This window comes from Furipterus horrens, unplaced genomic scaffold (assembly GCF_987537825.1).
Source record: "Furipterus horrens unplaced genomic scaffold, mFurHor1.1.pri manual_scaffold_3, whole genome shotgun sequence".
Taxonomy (NCBI): domain Eukaryota; kingdom Metazoa; phylum Chordata; class Mammalia; order Chiroptera; family Furipteridae; genus Furipterus; species Furipterus horrens.
The window spans coordinates 90,030,431-90,051,456 of NW_028327173.1; the positions used below are offsets into that span (position 1 = coordinate 90,030,431).

General features: G+C 42.0%; 1 long non-coding RNA gene across 2 annotated transcripts; it reads left to right on the forward strand.

Annotated features, from left to right (window-relative positions):
• The first annotated feature begins 1,181 nt into the window (after nt 1–1,181).
• Nucleotides 1,182–20,460, forward strand: LOC150015487 (uncharacterized). Of its 2 annotated transcripts, none has more exons than XR_016510008.1 (3): nt 1,182–1,256; nt 19,485–19,563; nt 20,374–20,460. It is a non-coding gene; the product is annotated as an uncharacterized LOC150015487 (long non-coding RNA). The 2 variants fall into 2 exon arrangements; XR_016510009.1 differs by having other exon boundaries at nt 20,387–20,460.
• The last annotated feature ends 566 nt before the right edge of the window (nt 20,461–21,026 follow it).

Below are 21,026 nucleotides of genomic sequence, written 5' to 3' on the forward strand. Positions count from 1 at the left end.
TATGCTTGAGGTGTTCAGAGGAGAGTGAGTCAACCTGTTTGGATGGAGTAGAGGGTATGTGTGGGAGGACAGGGAAGGACAGACAAGGACCTAATTGTGGCCCATCTCATATGTCCGTTCACTTTGTCCAGCTGGTACCAGGGAGACACGGAATGGTTTAGAACTGGGGTCTGACTGACACGGAAATGTGGGATGAGCATTAATCTATGTCACTCTGTAGGACGATGCACAGGGCAAGAGTAGAAAAGAGCAATCAACTCTTGCAATCCTTCAGGTGAGACACATGCTGACTATTCCCAGAGCGGGAATATAAAGGCATTGATATAGTTTTTTTTTTTTTTTTTTTTTTTTTTGAATTTTCCACACAATTTGTTTGCTGTTTTATTTTATTTTATTTTATTTTATTTTTTGGTTTTTCAATTACAGTTGTCCCCTTTTCCCCTAATTTCTCTCCCCCACCCAACCCACCGCCTCTCCCGCAATCATATCCCTCCCCGTGATATAGTTTAAAAAATGTGTCTATATTCCACTGAAGAGCATTTTAGCCACTGATAGGGCAATGCCATTTATAATTTAAAAATCCAAACAGCTTTCATTCACTGGTCTGAAATTCTGATCTCTCACTGCCAGGGATGCCACTCTTGTAAATAAGGCCTGTTCTCCACACTCAGAGAGAATTCTCTCTGGAGCCTGGATGGACAGACATGGCAGTGGAGGAATCTGAGCTCTTATTTTTTTGTGTTTACGCTGACGCTAAGGAAACTCCAGGCAAAAAGTTTCCTCTGGAGGGAGTAGGTGTGCGCGCGCGCGTGTGACTTCCCTCCTGTGTCTTGCGGTCTTGTTTGTAGCTAAAATAAACACTGCCCTCCAGTTGGTGCTGATCCTAATCTCTGTTAAGGGCGTCTCTGGGGCTCAGTAAACCTGGGCTTGAAAAATAACACAGCTTCAGACTTGCGAGAGAAGGGGGCAGGGCGAGTTTCAACAAACCCCTGGGCCTGCAGGCAAAGAGCTAATTGCAAAAATGACTATTCAAAGAAAGCTCGGGTGTGTCAGCTTTTACATTTTTTCCAGGATGAATTAATTTAGCAATGATGATTATACATGCTGGCAAACAGAGGGAATGAAAAGTGCATGCTATAAGAAGCACGGTGTGCGGGAGGGAGAAGGGAGGGACTGGGAATGCACCAAAGGAGAGGGTCTGAGTGTAGCATCAGACAGAGAAGAGAGGAAAAAACCAGAAGAAACAAGAAAGATGGGTGAGAAGGGCATGGGATGAAAAGGAAAAATTGACCTAAATGAAAATTTAACTTTTTCATAGTTGAACCAGAATATATTTTAAATGTGTTTGAAAATGTGTATGGAAAATATCCATCATGTGGATATTTCCCAATTCTTGTTATGAGTATTAGGAAACCTTTAAATTGATGTGAATGGGAATTTTGCGTTGTTTTTTAAAAATTTTTTGTTTTATTTTATTTATTGAATTTATTGGGGTGACATTGGTTAGTAGAATTATATAGGTTTGAGATGTACAGCTCTGTAATACATCATGTGTATATTGTATTATGTGTTTACCACCCCACGTCAAGTGTCCTTCCAACACTGTGCATATCTACAACATTATTAAGAATAGCCAAAAAGTCAAAACAATGCACTGTCCATCAACTGACAAACCACATGGGTATATTCATACCATGGAATATTTTTCAGCCATAAAAACGAATGAAGTTCTGGCATGTGCTACAGCATGAAAACATTATGCTAAGTGAAAGAAGTCAGTTGTAAAAAAATCACATATTGTTTGATTCCATTCATATGAAATATCCAGAGCTGGCAAATTTATAGAGATAGAAAGTAGATTGCCCTGGCTGGTGTGGCTCAGTGGATTGAGAGCCAGCTGTGAACCAAAGGGTCTCTGGTTCAATTCCCAGTCAGGGCACATGCCTGGGTTGCAGACCAGGTCCCTAGTTGGGGACACATGACAGACAACTACACGCTGATATTTCTCTCCCTCTTTTTCTCTAACCTCCCTTCCCCTCTCTCTAAAAATAAAAATAAATAAAATGTTAAAAAAACAAGCAAGCAAGCAAGCAAGCCAATTACTGTTTATCAGGGACTAGTGGGAGGGAGCAGAGGAAGTGACCACTAGTATATATGGAGGTTCCGTTTGAGTGATGAAGTATTCTAGAATTAGATGGTGGTGATGGTGCACAACTTTCTGTTTATACTAAAAACCATTGAATTATACATTTTAAAATGATGAATTTTATGATATCTGAATTATATCTTAATTTTAAAAAATGAAAAGAATTTTGCATTTCCATGATTTCACTTCTCAGCTTGGGGCATACTCAATTTGTTTCATTTTTAATCTAAACTTCTCCCTACCCCTGCCTCTGGAGTTGGTATTTTAGTCATATATTTCAAGATTCAAAATATGTAAAAGGATATAAAAGAAAGTCTTTCTCTCACACCCTTTCTTCCCCCAGATACTCAGTTCTCTTCTACAAAAGTAAGCAATATTATCAGTTTCTTGTGTGACTTCTGCAGGTTTTGTGCATACAAGCAAACATATGTAAATATTCTTGCCTCTTGTCCTTTTAAATAAATGGAGATATTCACATGGCTCTGCACCTTGCTTATTTCACTAGACAAAAAATATTTTACATATCAGTACATATAGATCTCTGTTATTCTTCTAACTTGTGTATAATATCACATGTCATTTAACTAGGCCACTACTGATGGACACTTGGGTCTTTTCACTCCTTTGTAATTTTTTATAATTATATTTTATTGATTATGCTGTTACAGTTGTCCCATATTTTTCCCTTTGCTCCCCTCCACCCAGTACCCCCTTCCCTCCAGCAGTCATATCCCCCCTTAGTTCATGTCCATGGATCATACTTTTATGTTCTTTGGCTTCTCCCTTTCCTATATTATTCTTAACTTCCCCCTGTCTATTTTGTACCAACCGATTATGCTTCTTAGTCCCTGCACCATTTCCCCATTTCTCCCCGTCTCCCTTCCCCGCTGACAACCCTCCAAATGATCCCCATACCTATCATTCTGTTCCTCTTCTGGTTGTTTGCTTAGTTTGTTTTTGTTTTTATTTTTTAGATTCAGTTGTTGATAATTTTGAGTTTGTTGTCATTTTATTGTTCAAAGTTTTGATCTTATTTTTCTTAAATAAATCCCTTTACCATTTCAAATTTTTTAAAAATTCCAGATGTAATTACTGTGGGGTTGTAATCCCAAAACAATGGTTATGTGGGTGCCTCCTTGGAACATTTCATTAAGTCCTTGATTTAATAGCTCTGTCCTACAATACCTTCTGCTATGCTACCTACTTTTTCTCCCCCCAATCCCCAGTTTTTTCTATAAAGACTATCACCAGTGATTTACTTCAGATCTTTTTATGACCTTGAAATCAACCTCTAAGGAGCTCATCAAACTCTGCCCTAACTGGTGCTTTGGGAACCTCAGCTTCACTGACAAGGGCCCTTCCACTCTTGGCACCTCTTTCTTTCCTGCTCTCCCTCCCTCTCCTCTGTGCAGGAGAGAAAAGTCAGTCTCTGTGGTGCTCACAGATGCACTGACACCCTCTCTTTAAGAGGTGGAGCTTAATTCCCTTCTTCTTGAGTTTGGACTGGACCTAATAATTTGCTGCTATCGAAGAGAGCACTAAGTGTAGTATGTGACTTCCCAAATAGGGTCTGAAAAACCATGGTGACTTCCTGAGCTCTCTCTTGAACTCCTTGCTCTGTGTGAGTGAGCTGTCATGTTATGAGGACAGTCAAGCAGCCTTATGAGGAGGTGCACTTGGTTAAAAAAATGAGGCCTCCTGCTATAGCCCTTGTCGTCGTCGTCGGCGGCGGCGGCAGCCGTCCGTCTCGAGAGACGATGGTGTAGCTTCTTAAGAGTCTATCTGCACCGCCGAGAATGGCTGTGCAGTCCGACTCGGGAGTGGCACGCTATCTGTCTCCTCCCGTGTTGAATCGACATCTTGTGATGACGCTGGAGTGTCCTCTCCAGTGAAGCTGAAGCTACAGAGCCTGGGCAGGGTGATATGGAGGGTCTGCTGTTGCCCTATCACTGAGCTAACTGGAAGTGGGTCCTCCAGCCCCAGCCAAGCCTGCAGAGGACTGCAGCCTGGGTTGACATGTTAACTATGACCTCCTCAGAGACTCTAAACCAGAACTACCTTCTCAAGCTATTTCCAACTTCCTGATGCACAGAAACTGTGTGATATAATTAGTGTCCATTATTCTTTCAAGCTGTTGAATTTGGGGTAATTTGTTCTAGAGCAATATAGTCTCTACTTGTAGAAATTACAATTGAGATGAACCTCAATAACCTCTAGCTCTTGTGCTTGTGGCATCACCCATGGTTGGGTACAAATGTGTCAGAAGTACCACGAAACCCCAAAACTTAAAGCTCTGAAATGACACCACATTGATTAGCTTGGAGTACTGGAAACTTCCCCTCTTCACCACTTATTCCCTTTAGGAATCAGTGTATGGCTTACGAGTCAGTTTTGTTCACCCACCTAATGGGAACTGCTGCCAGCAGCTCTGTAGTTGCTCAGGGTATGTTGACTTGTTGCCCTTGTGTTACACTGACCATTGCTGTGGATAGGCAAGAGAAACAGCAGTATCCTCACCCTCTCACACCCTCACAGCCTGTTAAAACCTTCTTTTTGGACTCCTTTCCTCATCCTTCAGGTGATACTTAGAGCAGATCCCATACCTTGCCTGGTCACTCTCAGATGATAAAAAGTCTCCAGTCACTTCAAGTCTTGCAAATCAGTTTTGTTTTTGTAATTCAAATGTCCAATTTTGTGTAACAGTCAAAATGCAAAAATCTTTGCACCTCATTTTATAATTAAAGCCTTCTCTCTTCTACAGTTTTGTTTTGATTTAGGCTGGCTGCCTCTACTAGGGAAGAGAGCGAGGAGACATGAACAATACTTTCTCACCTTGAGATTCAAACACTCTTTCTACAACTTGCTAATCATAGATTCTAACCCCTCCAGGATCAAAGTAAGATGGGGAGGAGATAGTAGGCTAGAAAGGTAAGGGTAATAAGAGAAGTTTTCCTGGAGTTGTTCTATTTTGAGCTAACATCAAAGTTCCCTCGGCTTGGCAGATGCTCAGTTGATTTTATCTCATGAAACACTTTGAGATTTTTAGTGCTGTTCAATCTCCAAAATTCAGTAGAACAGATCCCCGAGGGTTTCTCCCCTAAACTTTCCTTAGCACAGGTGAATGCACTTCCACCAGCTAGCCATGGCAGTGTCTGTCAGCTGACCTCTCCTAGACCATTTAGGTCACCCTCTTGGGCAGATTCTGTGACAACTTCAGGCCAGCTTTCTCTAGACAGGCTCAGCTCTCATCCTTGGGAACAGCTCACCAACTCTAGAAGTTGAGGCTGTTCCCAATGTCAGCCATGGCTTCTTGCCTTGATGGGTTCTGAGACATGAGTCTTCGTCCAGCCTTTGTCCATGGTGTGTCTTGTAAACTTGAAGGGACACAGGTCAAGTTCTCCAACTGGCGCTCTTATGTGTTCTTCCCCTAGCCTTGAAGCAGGAGAGATGCCCTCCTCCCTCCCACGCCCATGTGGAGAAGGAGTGGAAAGAGACCTGGCTTGGTGGCTCAGTTGGTTGGAATGTTATCCCATATGTTAAAAGTTTGCAGGTCCTATCTCCAGTCTGGGCATGTATGGGAGGTAACCAATCAATGTTTCTCTCTTACATTGATGTTTTTTTTCTTTTTCTCTCCTGTCCTCTCTTTCTAAAATCAATAAACATGTCCTCATGTGAAATTTAAAAAAAAGGAATTATTCCAAAGAAATTTCCTCTTCAGTCTCTAACTCCCTTTTGGAGTCTACAACCTCTTGTATAGAATTGAGGGTGGTGGTCAGCTATGAAGCACAAAGATGGTGTTTGACTACTTCTGTTATAGAATGAAGGGTCTCCCAAAATCCCCAGAGCCTGGGTTGGGGGGTGGGTAAAAGGGAACAGCTTTTAAGATGCCTTTGCATGACTATGGCTAGTAGCTAGTGTCTTAGTGTATTAGTTATGCAAATAGCTTTCATTCTTCCAAGGCCCCAAGGAGATGGGAGGGAATTTGACTATGAAATGGTGCAGAAAGAGCATACAGAGTCTGCACAAGGTTTTGTGAATGGTCAGAACTGGTTACCACATCCACTGTGTCACAGGCTTTGGTCAGGGATTTAAAAATAAGGTGGCAACCATTTTAGAGAGAGGAGGAGAGGAGATCCACATGGTTTGCAGGAAGGAGAGAATTCCATGTGACTTGGAAAGGAAAGGGAGAACTCCATGCTTCTTTGAAAAGAACAGAAAGAGAGAACCATGTGAGATCCAGTGTAACACGGCACATGTTTTCCTGGACTGTTATACGGAGGCTGATGACATCATACCCCAGATCCTGAAGGAGACAGCTGACAGATAAGGGATGGGAAATTTGGGTCATGTTTTTTGGCTTATAGCTTTTTGGGGAGCAAGGGAAGTGCTGGGTCCCGTGGGAGAATATGGCTCTGAGCTGAAGTGCTCACTTCCCTCCCCAAGTTGGAATATTGTAAATAAAGACCTGTTTTCCTCAACACTAGTCGTTGGGTTTTACACCAAGGCAGCTCGTGAAAGAACCCCCTTTAGCTCTGTAACACTTCTTTATGAGAGATCACTTTTTGCTAATTTGAAACAAATAATAACTACTACTGTCATGTACTGAGGTTTTCTATGTGAAAGGGGATTGTTCTCAGTGCATTAGCATGTTAATCCTCATTGCAACTGCATTGAGAGGTGTGCCATTATCATTTCCATTTAGCTCCGAAGCCTGTGCAGTTGACACAATGAATGAGTGACAGAGCTCAGATGTGAACCCAGTTGCTGGCTCTAGAGTGCACCAGCTTAGTCAGGACCTCATCTAGATCCTTGCTCCATGCTCTCTGTCCTTGTTTTAGTCTATTAACAAGTCGATTGAGGATTATTTACAATAGATTTCTCTTAGATTTCAAAGGAAAAAGACTTTTAGCTATGGCAAAATCCCTACTACATGCCAAGAACTGGGCTTACCTTTATTTCCTTTAATATTTCCCATTCTGGGAAGTAGCCCTTATTATGTCATTTACAGATTGAGGAATTTTAGAGGAAAGTAATTTGCCAAAGCTTACATTACCAATAAGTCTCAGAGTCTGGATCCAAGCCCAGGCCTATCTGACTTCAGAGCTCTTCCCATTCTTTCTTTACCACTTCTTGTCCACCTGCCCTGAGGGCAATCTTGAACTCAGAGGCATTTGCAGGATGGAGGCTGCACAGTTGATGTCTGGGGCTGAGTAGATAAGTATCTTATTATTTCCCTTCTCCTCCCCTCCTGCCTTCTCAAAATCTCAATAGTGTGTTCTAGCCCCTTGCTACTTAAACATGCTTCCCAGAGCAGCATCCAGGTCACCAGGGAGGGAATGTCAGGCCCCACATACCTACCCAGTTAAAACCTGCCCTTTATCATGACCCCCAGAAAGTTCCTATTTACATCAAAGTTTAACCCTGGCTGGTTTGGCTCAATGGATTGAGTGTCGGCCTGCGAGCTAAGTGTCGCTGGTTCGATCTTCCAGTCAGGGCACATCAGAGAAGGAAAACTCTGACTCCAAAAAACCTCCGCTGCCTTGCGGCATACCTCTTCAGGGGAAAGGCTAAGGGAGTAAACCCCGACAGAAAATCCGGAGCCGGAGTCCCTAAGGCGGTTTGACGTTGTAGTCAACACCGGCAACTCCTGCGGCGCACCTGAAGCCAAGCTGTATTGACTCCGTCTTTCCCTTGGACCCTTCAGCTGCGAAGAGAGGGGGGGTCTGCTGCATGGGCAACAGCAGACCCTCCATATCACCCTGCCCAGGCTCTGTAGCTTCAGCTTCACTGGAAAGGACACTCCAGCGTCATCGCAAGATGTCGATTCAACACGGGAGGAGACAGATACCGTGTCACTCCCAAGTCGGACTGCACAGCCATTCTCGGCGGTGCAGATAGACTCTTAAGAAGCTACACCATCGTCTCTCGAGACGGACGGCTGCCAACGACATCAAAGTTTGAGAACCACAGTCTAGGCACAACTTCAGATCCTTCTGTCCAGGGACTGGTGATGCAACACCTACAAATAGAGTTATTGTGCAGTTTCTATCTTCTTTTTGGCTTATTTAATCTAGAGTATGTACCTAATTTCCAGAGGATCCAGTTTCAGTAGAGGGAGTGGGGCTGGGCAGTGGTTATCAAATTACTAACCTGATCAACTCGAACATGGACATCACCCTTTCAGCTTAAGAATGAAAGTTTTTATTTAATGAATCAGTACTAGACTTACCTTATAAATTAATGATCTCCTTTGGCTTTTCTAGCTTGACGAGTTTAAATCTGAACTGCTCAGCTTCCCCTCCTCCCCCAAATATATTCCTCTTCTTGCATTTTACCTTCCTATTGGAAATATCACTGCTCTTCCCCCATCCCGGGCCCATTGGCTCCGCTTTCTTCCCTGGATCTTTAACAACAGCTGCTTGTGAGGGCCCCACCCTGGCCTTTCTCTAAGCTACTTCCCACGGGGGCTCACGTGGACAATGGCGTCGGCTCTCAGACTTTCTTCCCTGCCTCTGCGCACTCTAGCGCATACCACCAGACCAATGGCGTTCTCTGCCTTTTGTGTTGTGGGAGAGAAAATTAATTTTCCTTTTACCTTTCTACATTCTTCTGGCTGGTCTGATAATCAAATTAACAAGAACATATTAACAGGAGAAAATAACCAAACTTATTATGTGTGTACATATTGGGGGCTCCATAAGATTATGGGGACCTGAGGACAAATAGGGCAGTTGAGGCTTATATGCTATTCCGGACTAAGGACAGGGAGACATGGATCTGGGACTTCAAAGGGAAAGCAGGAAATGCATAGGTAGGTGAGAAAGAACAAATGTGTGGTAAACATTCTTGCTGGGCCTCCCAGAAATAGTGCAGCACAAAGGGGAATCTGACAAACAGACTTTACTTGATTCTTCCCTGTCTGCCACACTTAGTTCATATCATGATGCTAAGGTGATACCTCCCTCCCTTTAAGCAGGTTCTTTTCTATCTGAATTCCTTTAGACAAGTTAAGGCAGAGGTTCAAAGGTTCAAAGTTTCTTTCTGAGTCTCCTGTTTCTTTAAAATAACCAGTATTTCAAAAGGCATATTTTGGGGTGACACTCTTCTTTTTAGTGTGACTTGGATCACTTCATTTCCGGCTTAAAAACCATTAGTGGCTCCCCTTGGTCTGTATACAGAGCAAAATCAATATCTTTTCTGATTTGGTTCTCTGTTTCAAAACTACCTTCCTGTAAACTCCTTTCAAACTGAACTTCCAATTGCCATCAGGGGAAGTACCTGCAGTTGCCTGAACATCCCTTTGCTTTCTTACCTCAGAGCTTTGTCTCCTTGGATTTTTGGAATTCTCTTCTCTTTCTTCATGTGTCTCTATGAAAGCTTTTCTGATTTCTGTCCCTGTCCCATCCAACCCTGACACTAGAAGTAATTTTTCCCTCCTCCAAACACCCCAGTCCCTTTTTTGTACCTCAAGTGTGACACTTTCACTGCTTTCCTTGGATGTAAAATTGCTTCCAGTAGAAGGCAATCTCTTTGAATAAAAGCCCCCTACCTTCTTTATGTTTTTAAAGTAAGTTTTTCCACTACGACTTTTTAATTTTAATTGTGATAAATTACACATATAATTGACAATCTTAACTGTGTTTAAGTGTATAGTTGTCAACAATAAACAAAACTGGATGTTAGTTAAAGCAGCGAAAACAAATTTTATTTAGTGGCTACTGTGGTAAGGAAACAACTTGAGCTTTTTTTCTGATTCCCCAGATATGAATGGGCATTTTAAAGGGAGTAGGGAGGAGTAGCGAGCAGGGGAAGGGGAAGTGAATTAAACATGACAAGAAGCTGGTAAGATGGTTATTGTAAACACAGTAGGCCAGGTGTGTCCCCTAACTGGCATTTTATCCAAGTTAGGCTTCTACTCTCCTATAGGCACTGGAAGCCAGAGGCCCAATCCTTCTTGATGATTACAGTTAAAAGGATTGGCATTTAACTTTTAAGAAAATTTATTGATTTGAAAGAGAGAGAGAGAAACACTAATTGGTTGCTCCACTTATTTATGCATTCTTTGGTTGTTTGTATGCGCGGGATTGAACTTGCAATTTTGGTGTGTAAGGAAAATGTTCTAACCAGCTGAGCTACCTGGCCAAAACTAAAAGGAATGGCTTTTAGTTCCTTCAAAAAGATAAGCCCGAATGGTAACAGAAACATATGCATCTGCAATGAGGAAAGATGTATAACTTTTATAATAGTAAGCTTTTTTTCTTTTTGGTAAATGCTCTAAGAAAGGGACTGATTAGGTTTTGTCTGGGAACAAAGGTAAATTGTTTTGGCAGTTTTGAGTTTTTCCAGAAACAGGATGTCATGGGTGAACCGAGTCCTCCCAGTGATCAGGCCTTAGGTTGTTAGAAGCCACACTAGAGTTTGGTCTCTTTGTGCAGGGGTCAATCTTTTGAGTGGAGAGTTTATGGAGTTCTGACAGTTCAGTGACATTAAGTACATTCACACTGCTGTGCAGCCATCACCACCTTCCATCTCCAGAACTTTTTCATTTTGCAAAACTAAAACTCTGTCCCCGTTAAACACTAACTCCTCATTCCTTTCTGCCCCCTGCCCCTGGCAACCAATATTCTAATTCCAGTCTCCATGAATTTTACTACTCTTAGAACAGGTAGAATCATGCAGTCTTTGTCTTTTGTTGTGACTAGTTTAATTCACTTAGCATAACGGTCCCTGTGACTTTAAAAGTAAAATAGTTAAAAAATAAAATAAAATAGTTATTTTACCAACAAAAATGAGTTTATTCAGGAAGAGCAATAGAATTGCAATTTGGGATATGCCAGCTATGACAAAACCGTAGTCAAGTCCGGAGAACAAAGGAGAGGAATGTTCTTTTATAGAGGAAAAGTGAAGTTAGGAGTAGCCGTTATAAACAAAATGTCCTTTTGAGGAAAACTGGAGTCTGATGTGTAGTAGATTTTCATTGGATGGGTTGTGACAGTCTCTATTGGCTAGGCCATTGGGAGAGGGGTGAGTGGGAGAAGAAAATCTTCCTTCCTCCTGCTGGGATAGTAGAGAAGAAAACATCTTCTTGTTTGGGGCAGCCTTTGAAAAGTAGTAGGATTTGAGAACCCCACTCCACCCCATAGACCTTCCCACCTCCATTATTGGTTGAGGTCTTTATTAATTTTCACATCTCCAAGTTTTATTCAAGGTGTGTCATGTGTCAGAATTTCCTTCTGTTTGAAGTCTACATAATATTACTTGTATGTTTATATCACATTTTGTTTATCCATTCATCCATCCATGGACACTTGGATTATTTTCAGCTTTTGTGAATTGTATAAAAGTAACACTGTTGAGACTCTGATTTCAATTGTTTTGTTCTTCCAGGCTGGGCATGTGTTAGCTACTCAATAAATTCTTGTTCAAAATCTTGTTGAACGAGTTTCTTGGCAGTGGGAATGGTCATAGCAGCTTGGCTGAGGCCTGCAATGGAGAGAGTCCCAGAGGTACAAGTGCAGATGGGGGTCCTGGATCAGGCCACATGGTCAGTGCCCTGGAGGTAACAGAGCAGGTTGCTGAGGTGAAGAGGATTGGGGAGCCTCCACTGAGGCTCAGGAGCTGAGGTTCAGTTCCAGGCAGCAACATGCTGACTCTTTCCGGCCTTGGAAACCTGCAGCTGCAGTGAGCCTCTGTCTAGTATACTCCCTCTCCAGCTCTTTCACCTCCTTTGGGTCTCAGATCTTTTACCTCCTCTTCCAAGAGACCTTCCCCAACCACCTCAGAAGCAACATCCCCATGGCCAAGTTATTCTCTAGCGTAATACCATTTATAATCTTTAGAGCCTTATCATAGGTTGTAACTATTTCATTTGTTCATATGTTTCCTTATTTATTGTCTGCTCCCCAACCATCCTGTAAGCACCATGTGGACATGGGTCTTGTTTGTCTGCATCCAAGCAGTACCTGACACATAGTAGGTGCTGCCAAAAAAGGGTAGAATGAATAATGATCAGTTTGTTGACATGAGGAATACAGGCACCTCTGGCTGTAGTCTAAACAGTGCTGGGAAGAGGCCGTGACCCGAGACCTTGGTCAGTTGAGACCTCACTGACCTGGGAAGTGGGATACATCGGAGTCCTGGAGCAAGCAGGGGATAGAACTCAGACAATCAAACATTCTGAGTGGGGACTGGCAGTGCAGGCATAGGACACAGGGCCCTGGCCCCGGGGTTTGGGCTCAGGCACAAGACTATTCATTAGAAGAACCTGTGACTCAGCCAGACATGAGGCTGGAGTTGCTAGCTGGGTTGGACCCAAGGAGTACTAATAGGGAGAACCCCATGAGAGGGCCCATGGCATAAGATTTGAGTGGAAACTGGCTCTTTGATTGCCCTGATTTGGGCAGGGTTGGCCTAGAGCCTGAGTTGGGGGTAATGGGATCCAGAAACAAGGCAGACTATTATACAAGCATGGCAAATTTTAGGAAATTATGCTTCATGGAACATAAAAATCACAAACCATAAAGAAAGGGTGAAAAAAGTGAATGCGTTCAAACTTAATTTTGTTTTATTTTTTGTTAAAAGACTACATAAACAAGGAGGGACTCAGATACTTTCATACCCATGTTCATAGCAGTATTATTCACAACGGCCAAAGGTGAAGACAACCCAAGTGCCTGTCCATCAACGGAAGAATGGGTAAACAAAACATGTTATATATACACAATGGGTATAATATTATTCAGCCTTAAAAAGGAATGAGCTAGGGGGAGGGGGAAATGGGGAGTTGTTAATGGCCAGAGTTTCAGTTTGGCACGATGAAAAGAGTTCTGCGGATGAATGGTGGTGGTGGTAGCACAGCGATGGGAAGCTACTTAGTTCCACTCAGATGTACACTTAAAAATGGTTAAGAATTTTATGTTATTTGTATTTTACCACAATTAAAAGGAAGGAGATTCTTACACATGCTACTACAACATTAATGAAATTTGAAGACATGCTAAGTGAGATATGCTAGTCACAAAAAGACAAATACTGTATGATTCCACACATATGTATATATAGTCAAATTCATAGAGACAGAATGGTGGGTGCCACCAGCTGAGGGGAGAGGGTCAGGGAGTTTGTGTTTAATGGGGACAGTTTCAGTTTGGGAAGATGAAAAATTTCTGGAAATGGATAGTGTTGATAGTTACATAACATTGTAAATATATGAATGCCATTGAACTGTATACTAAAAATATCATCGAAATGATAAAGTTTATGTGTGTATATTTTACCAAAATAAAAAAGAAAAGGGGACAGCATAAGTAGAAAAAAGACAAAGTACAGACTAAGAGAATATATCTAAGTTTTTATATCTATATACATTTATTTACCCTGACTGGAAATATGAGGTTTCTGGATCAGAGACTAGACCAGTTATTTGTTCACATACTGGTTTTACTGCTAATTCCCAGCAGGTGACAGGGTGAGGGCCAGGTGTACCCTGCATGTCCAGGGCTTGTGACAGGGAAGAACTCTGAAACTGTGGATCTCAGAGCAGCATAGACACTGCCAGCACATCTATCCCGCCCACTCTGCAGAGGGACAGAGACCTTTGCTCTCTAATGTAAGCAAATCTACTGAGAAGGGGAGAGGAAAGTCTCTGGGCTTTATAACCTGTTGGAATGTAAACAAATGGCTCTGGGTTTATCACCTTTAGAAACTGACCAGTAAAGAGGCCTGGGGAGAAAGGAGGCCTTTTCTATCTTTGTAGGATGTTAGTATTGAGTATCTGTTACTGAGAAAGGTCTGGACTGTGCAGGAACACGGAGGTCCAGGGAGGATTGCCCTTCAACATCTGCAACATATACAGCCAAAAAAGGATTCATGTACAGAATATTTAACTAACTCCTACACATAAAAAAGAGGAGATAATCGAGTCCATTTAAAAATGGATAAGAGAATATAAACTGACAATTTTGAGACAAGAAATACCAAATGGACAATCGTCGTCGTCGGCAGCCGTCCGTCTCGAGAGACGATGGTGTAGCTTCTTAAGAGTCTATCTGCACCGCCGAGAATGGCTGTGCAGTCCAACTCGGGAGTGACACGGTATCTGTCTCCTCCCGTGTTGAATCGACATCTTGCGATGACGCTGGAGTGTCCTCTCCAGTGAAGCTGAAGCTACAGAGCCTGGGCAGGGTGATATGGAGGGTCTGCTGTTGCCCATGCAGCAGACCCCCCCTCTCTTCGCAGCTGAAGGGTCCAAGGGAAAGACGGAGTCAATACAGCTTGGCTTCAGGTGCACCGCAGGAGTTGCCGGTGTTGACTACAACGTCAAACCGCCTTAGGGACTCCGGCTCCGGATTTTCTGTCGGGGTTTACTCCCTTAGCCTTTCCCCTGAAGAGGTATGCCGCAAGGCAGCGGAGGTTTTTTGGAGTCAGAGTTTTCCTTCTCTGATGTGCCCTGACTGGAAGATCAAACCAGCGACACTTAGCTCGCAGGCCAACGCTCAATCCACTGAGCCAAACCAGCCAGGGTTAATACACCAAATGGACAATAAGCATATGAAAACCTTATGAGACTTACTAGTAAGTAATTAGGGACATTCAAACTAAAAGGGACACCAACCACATATTGAAATATTTCCCAATAATAAAGACATGAAGTAGGCAACTAAATCTGTATAACTGTTAAATAAACAATTCTTTTTCTTTTCACTAAAAAAAAAATAAATAAAATAAAAGGGACACCAACCACATATTGAAATATTTCCCAATAATAAAGACATGAAGTAAATTGTTATGTAGTTAGGCTATAGGAATTCGTAAAGAGAATGAAAGTATGGTTTCACTTGCATGAAATGTCTAGAATAGATAGGCAGATCTATAGGGACAGAAAGTAGATCAATGTTGCCTAGGGCTTTGGATGGGGAAGAGGGAGGTAATTGGGGTGATGGCTAAGAGGAGCTGGATTTCTTTCTAGGGTAATGAAAATATTCTATAGTGGATTGTAATGATGGAGGCACAACTCTGTGATTATACTAAAAAGAATTGAATTGTACACTTTAAATGAATGAATTGTATAGCATAGGAATTATATCTCAATGTGGCTGTTTTCCAAAGGCAATGGGGATACCATTTCCTTCCTACCAGACTACCAGAAAGTAAAAAGTCTGACTATTGTATTTGTTGGCAAAGATGTGGAGAGATGGGCACTCTCTCACAGCTAGCAGAAGGGTAAGCTGGTCAATTTAGGAAGAGCAAACTGGCAGCATCCAATAAAGATGTGCCTACTGTGTCCCAACAATTCCACTCCTAGGTAAAGAATCTAGGACGTGTGTACAAAGAGACTTTACAAGTATGTTCATGGCAACCTTATTTGTAAGAGTGGAAATTTTACATGACTTCCATGCCCATGAACAGAATAAATAAATTATTTTAAATCCATGCAACAGAATACTATACAGCAAATTAAAATGAATGAACTACACAGACACATCTCACAAAGATGATATTTGCTGAAAAAAATAAAAAATCAAGTGTTCAAGAATAGAGTAGGATGCCATTTATATAAAGTCATGCACAACAATAACATTTTTTATCACGAAACATGAAATAATAGTGTAAAACACACATGCGAATGACAAATAGCAAAGTCACGACAATGGTTAGCTCTGGAAAGAGGAAGAGAAAGAAAATTTCAGAGGTGTACATGGGGAAAATCAACTACACCTGTACATTAGTTTCTTTCAAAAAATTTAATGTTGAAAGTTGATAAAGATAGTATACACACATATTTGCAGTATTATCTCCACTTCTCAGTACATTTGAAATAGTTGCCAATATTAAAGAAAAATGTAAAGTTTTATGTTGTCAGGCTGCAGGAATTGGTGAAGAGGATGAAAATCTGTTGTATTGGAGAAGCCAGCTGCCTCCACCTGAGCTGGGAGCACAATGGGGGGCACTATCAGCGCTGTCTCCACCACTCTCCCTACATGGAGGCACGGGGTGGGGTGGGGGTCGTACTGGTGGACAGCAGACATTACCAGATGCACCATTTGTCTCTGCCCTTGATGTATGGGCTAGAGGAGCACAGGCAGACTTTTGCCATGGTGAATGTCTCTTGTTCTAGGCCAGCCGTGGGTTGAAGTCTCCAGTCTGGGCAGTACACCTTATTATTTAGAAACTGTGCCCCAGAGTCCCAACAGCCAGGCTGGAAGACTTAAAAAATGAGACTGCCTGGTTGACGCTAACATTCCGTGGTTGTTGAGAAGCCACAGTTGGTGGTTATCAGTGTTGCCCTGACAATGGTGGGGAACATGAATTACATCATAAGGTTGAAAGGTCATGTCAGACACTGATGAATGTACGTAGTAAAACCTCTTCTGTGCCTGGACTGTGTAGTTGACATGCACTGGATGGTTGATTTAAAAGTAAATTTTCTTCTTACTCCAAGTAACCTCCTATTAAGTTTACTTTTTTTAGTCTAATGTGTTGGAATGTTGCTTAGCAAGCGATTATACCTGGTACTACCTCTTAAAGGAGAATGTCTATTAACCATGTGAGATATGATCAGAGATAGTACAATCTCCCTAGTTTGTATGGTCTTTAAACAACCACGACTTTACTACATCCTTCCACTGCTATGATATGCTAATATTAGCACAGTTTGCAAGTTAGACTCTAAAGAGTCAGAATAATTAAACTCATAATACTGTAAGTTCCCAGAAAGCTGCTACTAAGAGAAGGGAGGGATAGGCCTCAAGAGTTACTTGTCTACAGGTAGCTTTCTCTGTGTAGCTACTGGATACTTTTTAAGTGTGGTCCTTGGACCACCATCAGATCCTGAATTTTAATAAGATGCTCAGGCGGTTAAAATTTGGGAAACACTCAGTCTTACAGCCTGAGGCAATTGCCTTCCAAGAAGTTGCTGGTATTACAAGAAACAAAGCTTCAGAAAGGAGAGACTCAGGAGAGAGTGCAGGAAGAAAAGCTTCTCTAAAAGCCATGAAAACACAGATTCTCTGGGCTGTCCCAAAGTACTGGGTTGCTATTTGTAGATTATATTATGTGCAAAGTTGTTATTCCCTTTCCCCATCCATTGAAAATATGAGTTCAATTCTGGAAAACAGTAGGAAAAAAATGGGGAAGGGGGTTAAAAGTAACATGGAAATCTGAGAGTTTTCATTGAGCATTGTTGTAACCCCCATTGTGCCTTAGTTCCTTCAACTTTGAACTAGCCTGCCTCATTTCCCAGGCCTGCATGAGGATTCAGAGTCAATGCTTCTAAGGACTTTGAGGTCCTCAGATGAAAGGCATAGCCCAGACAGAGGTGTTATTGGGCCACCTGCAAGGGCCAAGCCGGCTCCTGATTCGGCAGCCTCCCTGCACTCGGGCACACTGTGCCTGCTTTCATCTAAGTCCCTGGCTTCTCTGGAGGAAAGGACAGGGAGGGCACGTGGGTGGGGCGAGGAGATAAAGCAGCTTTGTGTATGGATGAGTCAGAGGAAGCCTCATTTGTGGTTGACTGGTCCATTACTCACCGGGCCCTGGCACTCCCACAGGTGGCTGAGGGGAGCAGGACTTTCCCACTGTACTTTGGTGATGCGACAGGGGACTATATCTGTGTACTACTCTCCCGTGGAAGGGATAATCACAGAATGACATTATTAAGCAGCAGGTTAGTCACCACACACATAACATATAACAGTGAATAAATGGTTACAACTCTCAAAGTGATTTTTAGACATAAGCACAAAATAAAGTATTTATAAATGAGTGCCTCTCATAAATCTCCTTGAAGAAGTGACTGCAAATGGGCAGCTCTCATAACAAAACATTTCTACAGTATGCTGGCTTTAAGAAATTCAATATACATAAACTTTAATTTTCAAAACAGATTAGTATAGGGAGGAGTCCTCACAATATATGAGACTTTTGCTTTACAAAGGGACTTATCTATGGGCTCTTAAAAAAAAAAAAATCCTCACCTGAGGACATGTTTATTGATTTTATTTATTTTTAGATCTTTAAATTTTTATTTATTTATTTATTTATTTATAGAGAGGGGAAGGGAGGGAGAAAAAAAGGGAGAGAAACATCAGTGTGTGGTTGCCTCTCACACGCTCCCAACTGGGGACTTGGCCTGCAACGCAGGCATGTCCCCTGACTGGGAATCAAACCAGCAACGCTTTAGTTCACAGGTCAGTATTCAATCCACTGAGCCACACCAGCCAGAACTTTTTTTTAAATCATTTTTTAGTTTCAATTACAGTTGACATACATTATGTTAGTTTCAGATGTACACTTCCGTGGTTGGACTTAATAAGTGATCATCCCAATAAATCTTGCACCCATCTTACACCATACATAATTATTAGACTATTATTGACTATATCCCCTATGCAGGCCTTTACATCCACATGACTATTCTATAACAACCAATTTGAGTTTCTTAATTCCCATGAGTCTGACACTAAGTACCTCACATGAGTGGAATCACACAGTATTTGTGTTTTAGTATGTACGCTGCTGGAGTGAGTACTACAGTGTTTGTCTTTTTGTGTCTGGCTTATTCCACTGGAATAATGCCTTCAAGTTTCACCCATGCTGTAACGGGTGTCAGCCTTTCCTTCCTTTTTAAGGCCAAGTAATATATTCCATGTATCTATATATCCCATTTTGTTTATCCATTTATCCATGGATGAACACTTGTGTTATTTCTACCTTTTGGCTATTGAGAATAATACTGCTATGAACATGAAGTATCTCTTTGAGTCCCTGGTTTTAATTCAATAGCCAGCAGTGGAATTGCTGTATCATCTGATAAGTCTATGTTTAGTTTTTGAGAAACTAACATACTGTGTTCATTTTAATTTTTTCATCTTCTTGCCGACATGTTATTTTCTGTTTTTTGTTTGTTTTTTTTAGGTTGGTTTATTTTTTTAAAGTGGGTGTGAGGTGTCTGGATTCTTTTAAATCACAGTATTTGAAAATGTAATTCTGTTCATTTAAAAAAAATCTATGCCCAAATTTTAGATGATTGGAATAAATGAAAGAATATGGTAAAATCTATAGGCTCTCCTAGTTATACTTTAAAAGTAGGATAGAGCTTAAGGTAAAGAAAGTGAAGTTAATTACTTTCCTCAGTTTGTGGCTGGTCTTACTTTGGGTCTTGCAAGGCTCTTCTCCCTGCCCCCCATGCCTGACCTCCTCCTCTCCTACCACAATGTCAGGTGACTGTTGTGATAGTAACACAATATTATAATCAGGGGCCACAAGTTATCCCCCAAATACTTTGAAAATAGCTCTTTGTTAACAATCTCACTACTTACCTCTCACCTTTTTCACTCAGGCCACTGTGCTGGGGTTGAGAGACTGCTCCTGAGCTCTCAAGAATCATGTGGCATCATCTGGTGGACACCTGCAGGCTGGTAAGGGCTGTGATTGAAGGCTGACTGAAGGCCTTGTCGTGCGATGGGGACCACAGAAAAGCACCCAATTCTACTTGTCAGGGAACTAAGGATGCCAAAGTGGCTTCCTGGAAGAAGTCATTCCTAAGCTGGGGGGAAGGGAGGAGGAGCATGTACGAAAGGCCAGAGCTGAGAGAGAGCCTGAGCTGTAAGAAGAGCCAAGAGTGGTCAGTGGGGCTGGTTGGGAGACGGGTGATGAGGGAGGAGGTAAGTAGGAGCTAAATCTTAATGGGCTTTAAAACCATGGGAAAGTCTGTATGATATCTTGTGAGAAATGTACAGCGATTGAATTTAAACCAGGGTATGACATGATTAGCATTTCTTTTTAAAATGATAATTTGAACTGAAATGTGGAAAATAAATTGGGTTGGAGTGTGGGGAGATATTTTTAAAAATCTGCTTCATCCTGGCAAGTGATGAAAAGAACATGTACAAAAGAGATAAACACATTCATCTGTTCATTCCTTCAGTCATTCATTAATTCAACATCCACCCATTGTTGTTACTGAGCACCTATCCACCATGTGTTAGCATTGTGCTATGTTGTGTGCAAGCAATACAGAGATAAACAAGATAAGCTTGGCAGTCCATGAAAGTACAAAGGCAGTCATATTCAGTGTGTAAGTGTTAAGATGATACAGAACATTTTCGAAGCTTATATTGTTACAGCTGCTTGGTGATTTACAAGCTGAGAGACCCCGGCCCAGCTCCTTCCCATAGCCCCTACCACCCTTTCTATATCATTATGACTTGTTTGTAACCCTTGTGAAGTTATGTCTTACAGGATGTCTAGCCTTTTGCAGAGATAATTGGTTTACAGAGAATTCGACTGTGACTAAGAGGCTGCAGCTGCAGCTGCAGCTAGAGATAACCTTGTGGCCCTGCAAATCTCTGTTCCTGTTACTGCCAAGACGTTCTTGTGGCCCTGCCCAGCCTCCGCTTCCCAAGGCGACTACTCACAGAAGAAGGAAGAGACCCTATATAAACCCTGCCCTAAACCCCATTCGGGGTCAGCGCCATTTTGGAGATTCGGTCTCAGCCCAACCGCTGGCAATAAAATCCCTCTTTCTTGCTCTATTCACTGTCTTGGAGAGTTCATTCTTGCCTCTGTAGCCGAAACAATATAACAGGAACATATTCTAAGAGATTTGGAGCTTCAGAAAGACTTCTTGTAAAACCTCCCCAAAAATGATGTCTAAGTTAAGACCTGAAGGAGGACCAAGAAATGGTCAGGTGATGGAAGGGGTAGAGAGGGTTTCAGGTACATGGAATAGTAGATGTAACTAACCAGAGGTGAGAGATATCAAGGTTTTCTGAATGAATGAAAAGAAGTTGGGTATGACTGGACCATAGGAACTATGAAGGGATGAGGCTAGAGAGGTAAGCAGGGACCCAATTCCAAAGGGCCCATGAATAAGGCTGGA